The sequence below is a fragment of the Hipposideros armiger genome, unplaced genomic scaffold, assembly GCF_001890085.2.
Source record: "Hipposideros armiger isolate ML-2016 unplaced genomic scaffold, ASM189008v1 scaffold_74, whole genome shotgun sequence".
NCBI lineage: Eukaryota > Metazoa > Chordata > Mammalia > Chiroptera > Hipposideridae > Hipposideros > Hipposideros armiger.
In genome coordinates this window covers 313877-321989 of record NW_017731424.1, presented here as the reverse complement: position 1 = coordinate 321989, position 8113 = coordinate 313877, and positions in this window count along the sequence as shown.

The window sequence follows — 8113 nt, the reverse complement described above, 5'->3', positions numbered from 1 at the left end:
GAGAGAGGGCAGTTCCAATACCCGCAAGGATTTCTTCTGTTGCCCCTGTATGGCCACATCCCCCCTTCCCCAACCATCAACCCCTTGCAACTACTAATCTTTTCCAGTTCTGTAATTTTGTCATTTTCAGTGGGTTACATAAATGGAATCATATGTATGTACCCTTTTAGGTTTGGTTTTCTTCACTTAGTGTAATTCCCTGCGGGTTCATCCAATTTGTTGTATCAAGAGTTTGTTTGTCTTCACCGCCGAGTAGTACTCCATGACCTGAACGTCCACAGTATATTTAACCACTTACTTATTGAAGGACGTGTGGATTGTTTCCAGGTTTTAGTTACTACGACTATGGCTGCTGTGAACATTTGTGTGACATGTTTTCAGTTCTCTGATATAACAATACCTGAGTACAGTTGCTGGATTGTATAATGGTTGCATGTTTGGTTTTATAAGAAACTGCCAAAGTGCTTTCAAGAGTCATTGTATCCTTTTACATCCCCACCAGCATTGTGATCTAATTTCTCAGCATCCTTGCCAGCATTTAGTGTTATTATTATAATTTTTATATTTTTGGATGGGGATTTTCCCCCCAAAATTTTATTGTGTAAAAATACACATGACAGGGCCAGCTGAGTGGCGCGTTGGTTAGGAGTTGGCTTGGGATGCCAGCTCTGAGCAGCAGGGCCCCGGTTCGGATCCCACATGAGGGCCAGTGACGCTGCGCCCTCTACAGCTAAGACGGTGAACAACAGCTCGACCTGGAGCTGGGCTGCTGTGAGTCGCCGGCGACGGCATAGGCTGCAGTGGAGCTGCAGTGGGCTGCCATAAGCTACCGTGAGTGGCCGGCAGCCAGCGTGAGTGGCCGTCCAGAGGCCGGCAACCAATTTGCCTCATCCGGGAAGAGCGCAATGATAATACGGACATGGGCCAGTGAGGCGATGTCCTCCACAACTAGACTGAAGAACAGGACAGCAACTTGTCTGTTTCCCTCCCCCAACTCCCCAATAAAACCTTTAAAAAAATACACATGACATAAAATTTACTATCCTAACAATTTTAATTGTGCAGTTCAGTGGTATTAAATACATTCATGTTGTTATATGACCACCATCATCTATCTCTAATGTTCTGGATTTTGGTTATTATAATAGGTGTGTTATCTCATTGTTTTAATTTGCATGTCTCATAACATGACCTCCATTCTGTGAGTCATCTTCTCACTCTTTTGATAGCGTCTTTTGAAGCACAAAAGGTTTTTATTTTATTTATTTTATTTTTTTAAAGGATTTTATTGGGGAACAGTGTGCTTTTCCAGGACCCATCAGCTCCAAGTCAAGTAGTTGTCTTAAATTTAGTTGTGGAGGGTGCAAAGGTTTTTATTTTGATTTAGTCCAATTTATCTTTTTGTTGTTGTCTGTGCTTTTGGTGTCATATCTAAGAAGTCATTACCAGACCCAAGTTTATGAAGATTATGACTATGTTTTCCTTTAAGAGTTTTGGCTCTTCCATTTAGGTATTTGATCCATATTGAGTTAATTTTTGTATATGGTATGAGGTAAGGGTCCAACTTCATTCTTTTGCATGTGAATATCCAGTTTTCCCAGCACTATTTGTTGAAGAAACTTTTCTTTCCTCAGTGAATGGTTGAAACTCAACTGACAACAGATGGATGGTTTTATTTTGGGGCTCTCCTTTCTATTCCATTGATCTGTATGTCTATCCTTATGCCAGTAACATACTGAATACTGTTCTGATTACTGATCATTGTATTACTGTAGCTTTATAGGAAGTTAGGAAATTGGGGAGTAGGAGTTTTCCAATGTTTCCATTTCAAGATTGTTTGGCTATTCAAAGTCCCTTGCAATTTCATGTGAATTTTAGGATGGGTTTATCTATTTCTGCAAAAAGGCCATTGGGATTTTAGTAGGGATTGTGTTGAATATTTAGATATATTTGAAAAATATTACCATTCTAACAATATTAAATCTTCCAATCCATGAACACATGAGACTTTCTATTTATTTAGGTCTTCTTTAATTTTTTTCAGCAGTGTTTGGTCATCTTCAGCATACAAGTCTTACGTCTCCTTGGTTAAATTTATACCTAAGTATTTTATTGTTTTTGATGTTATTATAAAAGGAATTATTTTCTTAATTTCATTTTCCATTGTTTATTGCTAGTGTATAGAATATAAAGGATCTGATCTTGTGTCATACAATTTGCTGAATGTACTTATTAGCTCTAGAAGTAATTTTTGGTGGGTTTCTAAGGGTTTTCTATATATACAGAGGGTGCCAAAAAATGTATATACATTTTAAGAAAGGAAACTCTATTAAAATTGTAATACTCAATATATACCAATAACAAAAGATGAATACAAGTCACATTTGACTTCTGCAATTACAAGAGGTGCTCAAAGTGGTTACCATCAGCATCCAGACACTTCTGATTATGGCGAACGACTGCTTGAGCAACGTTGACCAGTGTCCACGTGTATACATTTTTTCTTGGCACCCCCAGTATGATCTTGTCATCTGGGAATAGATCATTTAACTTCTTCCTTTCCAATTTGGATTATTTTAAAAAATTTCTTTTTCTTGTCTAATTACTCTGGCTAGGACTTCCAGTGCAATGTTGAATAAAAGTGGTGAGAGGTATCATCTTTGTCATGTTCTGTTCTTAAGGAGAAACTTTCAGTATTTCACCATTGCGTATGATGTTCATTGCAGGTTTTTCATAAATGTTCTCTGACGTGGGGAGGAAGTTCCCTTCTTTTCCTAGTGTATTGAATGTTTTTATTATGAAAGGGTGTTGGATTTTTTCAAATATTTTTTCTGTATCTTTGAGATGATTATGTCATTCTTCTCTCTTCATTCTATTAATATGGTGTCTTATATTTATTTTCATGTTGAACCACTTGTGCCATTCCTGGGATAAATCCCATTCTATCACAGTGTATATATCTTTTTATATATATAATCTTTTTAATATGTTGATGTATTTGGTAGCCTAGTATTTTGTTGAGAATTTTTACTTTTATATTCATAAATGATATAGTTTTTTTTTCTTGTGATGTCTTTGTCTGGCTTGGAATCAAGGTAATGCCAGCCTCATGGAATGAATCAGGAGGTATTCACTATTCTTCCATTTCTTTTAATAAGAGTTTAAGAAAAAATGATATTATCTTTAAAAGTTTTGTCAAACTTACGAGTGAAATAATTGAATCCTGGGCATTTATTTGTTGGGTGATTTGCTGTCTTTACTTGTTATATAGGTTTATTCAGATTTTCTATTTGTTCTTAAGTTAGTTTGGGTAGGAAGTGTGTTTCTAGGAATTGGTCCATTTCATTCTGGATACCTACGTTTTTTGTATATAATAGTTCATTGTAATATCTTTTATTTCTGCAATGTTTTCACTTTAATTTCTGATTTTAGTAATAGAGTTTTCTCTCATTTTTCCTTAGTCATTTTAGCCAAAGTTTGTCATTTTTGTTGATCTTTTCAAAGAATTAACATTGATTTTATTGTTTCTTTCTATTGTTTTCTAATTGTCTACTTTATCTCTGCTATAATTTTTACTATTTCCTTCCTCTTGCTAGCTGTGGATTTTATTTGCTCTTCTTTTTCTAGTTCATTAAGATGTACAGTTAATTACTGATTTCAGATCTCTTTTAAAAAATATTTTAGAAAGAAAAAAAATTGTTTTTATTGGGTAACTGGTTTTTCAGGACCCATCAGCTCCTAGGCAAGTCGTTGTCCTTCAATCTAGTTGTGGAAGGCGCAGCTCAACTCCAAGTCCAATTGCCATTTTCAATCTAGTTGCGGGGGGTACAGCCCACCATCCCATGTGGGAGTCGAACTGGCAACCTTGTTGTTCAGAGCACGAGCTCTAGCCAACCTGGCCGCCCCAGCTTCTTCTTTTTTTAATGTAAGCCTTGACGGCTATAAATTTCTCTCTGAGCGCAGCTTTTGCCACATCCCATACATTTTGTTATATTGTATTTTCATTTTCATTCACCTCAAAGTATTTCCAATTGTGATTTCTTCTTTGACCTATTGGTTTTTAACCCCATATTATATATTTAATAACTGTGGGAATATCCTCTGTTTCATTCCTGATATTGGTGATTTATGTCTTCTCTCTTTTTATTTTTCTCAGTCCTGCTAGAGGGCTTATCAATCTTATTGATTTTATAAATGAGCAGCTTTTTGTTTTATTGATGTTCTATATAATTTTCTGTTTTCAATTTCATTTATTTCTGCTCCTAATGTAATTATTCTTTTCCTTCTTGCTTTGGATTTATCTTGCTCTTAATTTGTACTTTCTTGAGATAGTTACTTAAGTAATTGATTTGAGACCTTTAGTCTAATGTATGCATTTAGCATTATAAATGTCTCGCTCAGTAATACTTTAGCTGCATCCCACATATTTTGATAAGTTGTACTTTTATGTGGAAAAAAATTATAACAATTACATCATGGAATCTTCAGTACCTAGACTAACGGCTCCTCGTTTCCTCAACTGTGACCCCTCTCCTTTATTCACAGCTCTCTTAAATCATGGTACATAGAACATTGAATTCTGGATTGGTCTGGCCATTGACAAATACAGCAGGAATGTCTGTTCATTCCTGTGTTTATTCATTTATTTGTTTACTCATTCATTGAACAAACACTTGCTGAAATCCTACACTAGGCATTGTACTAGTTAGGAATATAGAGATGATTAAGACAGACATTCCCTCTTCTCATGGTTTTGTCTGGCAGAGAAGACAAATGATTAAGCAGATAATTTCAAGGATGACCATTATCTCCTATATTGTAGAAACTTTTATTGTAGAAACTCATATTGCCTGTAACACAAAGCTAGGTTATATGCCGTTATTTTTGTTTGTTGTTTTTTCCAAGTCCTGCCATTTTCTACCCTATTTTCAAAGCTAAATCCTCTGCTTATCTTAAACCTAGGATGATCTAAAACTATTGGGCTGTCGGAAAAGTCATGACATATTTTTTCTATGTTTTTTGTTGCAAAAATGCGTCATGACTTTTCCGACAGTCAGATAGTTTGCACTCTACAGATTATACCAATTGCTTAAAGCTAATTTCTTTCTGATGGGCAACGGCTGTGGTTAAATATTTTAAATGTCATCCCTGGCTTGAATCATGACTGCAAACATCTCTATCTGCCACTTTCCATTGACCATTCTTTTAGCATACAACCTGAGCCTGTTAAAAAGTAGTGCCTTAGATTTGGGTGGAATAATCAACTTTTAAGAGTTCTCCTGTTAGTTAAGCCTTTTGATCCTTGTAAACATCCTGGACAGATATAAGCCCAACTGGCAGATGAAGAAATTGAGACTGAGAGGCTATGAGACTCGCCTCGCTGGGAAAATCAAAAACACATACAAGTTTCTAGATTCCCAACTAGGCTTTTACTCTTGCCTCCATCTCACTGCCTCTTCCTAGCTGACCATTAAATATGTTTTAAAGAGGGCAAAGTCCAATTGTATAATAGACCTGCCTGTCTGAAACATGATTATTAGTGGTAATGGTTGAGTATTACTTGGCATGCCTGTGTTAGGTTTACAGTAAAGAATGCCTACTTTTTATTAACTGTCCTTTCAGATATATTAGTGACTGTCACACCTGAATTATAACAAAGAAGCACTAGAGAAAGTCAATGTGGGCGGTAAAATTCTTTGAAGAATAACTAGTTATAATTGGGGAGTCTGAACACATTTCAGAGTTGTACATTTAATATGCAGTATGGTTAATTGCACTGTAATTACAGTATTTTAAAATGCCACGCTAAGTGTTTAATCCTTTTCAGGTTTGCCTTCCAATCAGTGGTCTGCCTTCATTTTCCAGATTGATGAAGTCCGCCTCAGACAAGGGGTTAGGTAACAAGATTGTGCTGATGTGTCTAATCAACTGGGAAAGTTGTAAAATGAATCTTTTCTATCTGGAATTTATATTTAATCATAGCTATGTTCTCTTTATGAATGAGTGTTGATTAGTTAGTTGTCAGAACATGAAAACAATAAGAGCTTTTATTTACCCAGATAAGTTATGCTCGAGTCATTATTTGGGTCTGATTGAGTTGATGGGGATATTTACATTACCTCAGCACATTGATTCACTTAATCTTATTCATAATGTTAATTATATACTCCAAGAGTTGCTATCACACACTTATTTATGGTGTTCACTATTAGGGTTTGTTTATACATGGGTGATGGTATGGTTCCTCTTTCTTTCACTGGACTATGCCCCTTTTATAGTTGCAAAAGGCATCTCCACTCATAGAAACCTGATCTTCAGGAGTTTACTCACACTTACTTGATGACATCTAATTCAAAGATGGCAACTCAGTTTGGTATTAGAGTATTGGTTAAGACTACCCCATTAAGCTATTTAGTTTTTTTTTCTTATGTATTTGCATATGTTTTTTCATTGTCTGGAGTTTTCTTTCTCTGCATATCCTCTGAAAACTACTAATTCATTCTTCAAGACCTGGCTTGAAATTCCATTTTAAAAGCATATTCTAATTCTACCAAAGAGAGTTAATTGTTGCCGCCTTTATCTCACTACTGTATCTGAACAGTAATAGCATTGTAGCCCTATCATACTGTATTGTAATTACCTTTTGATATATTTGCTTTCATTAATTAGTTTGTTTGAGAGTGAGGGCTATATCCTATTCATCTCTCTTATCACCCAAGTCTAATTGTGCCTGGTGCATGGTAGGTGCTTAATAAATTCTCAGTGTTGATGTTGATTATTCTTTTTTTTTAACATATATAAATAGTTTTTTTAGAACAGTTCTAGGTTCACAGCAAAATTGAGAGGACAGGACAGAAGTTTCCCATATACCCTCTGCCCCCATGTATGTATGACCTCCCCTGATATCAACATCTCTCACCAAAGTGGTATATTTATTACAATTGATCAGTGTACACTGACATCGTAATCATGCAAAATCCATAGTTTACATATGATTCACTCTTGGTGTTGTAGATTATACGTGTTTGGACAAATGTATAATCACATGTATCTACCATTATAGTATCATACAGTATCATTCACTGCTCTAGCTTTTTAAAATTGAGATATAATTCATACACACACACTTTTTTTTGTAAAATCTTTTTTCCCCTGTGTGTTTCAGTTTGGATTGTTTCAGTTTGCTGTGCTTCAAGATCACTGATCTTTTCTTCTACATTGTCTAATTTGCCGTACATCCTATCTGGGGTGTGTGGGGCTTTTTAATTTTTTTCATTTCTGATATTGTATTATCTCTTATAGTCCCCCTGGAGTATTTTTTTATAACTCCTGTTTCTCTCCTCATCTTGTTTGTTTCCTTTTATCCCTTTTATATATATCTTTGATCATATTTATAAGCCTTATAATATTGCTGATAAAGTCCTAGTGTATTAATCTCATCATCATCTGTCATTTGTTTTTATCGACTGATTTTTCTCCTCAATATGAGTCATATTTTTCTGCATCTTTGCTTACTGTAATTTTTGAATGCTGGATATTGTGAATTTTACATTGTCAAATATTGAATTGTGTTGTAATCGTTTAATGATTACAACATTAAATAATAAGAAATCTGCCATCACTTTTATTGTTGTTCTCTTGTATGTAATGTAGATTTTTCTTTGGCTGCTTTTAAGACCTGAATGTTTTTAGTTTTTAACCGTTTGACTCTGATGCCTAGGCATGGTCCTTGTATTCCTGCTGCATTATTTATAAAGAGACAAATATTAGTAACAACTCAAATATTTAAGAATTTGAGAATAGCGAATTATTCATCAATATAATGGAATGCCATTGATTAAATATGTAGATTATGTTGGTACAAGATAAAGTGTGTATAATGTTTAGTAAAAGAAACAAACTATTAACTATACAAAGATTTGAAAAATGAAAAATATTTGTATTAGAAACATACATTTAAGAGTTATGTAAATAGTGTATTAAAGAAAAAGTTTTCTTCCCCTGAAAATCTGTTTTTCAAAACAGCTTTATTGAGATAGAATTAACATATCATAAAGTTCTCCCATGCAGATGTAAAGTACAGCATAGGGAATATAGTCAATGGTATTGTAAT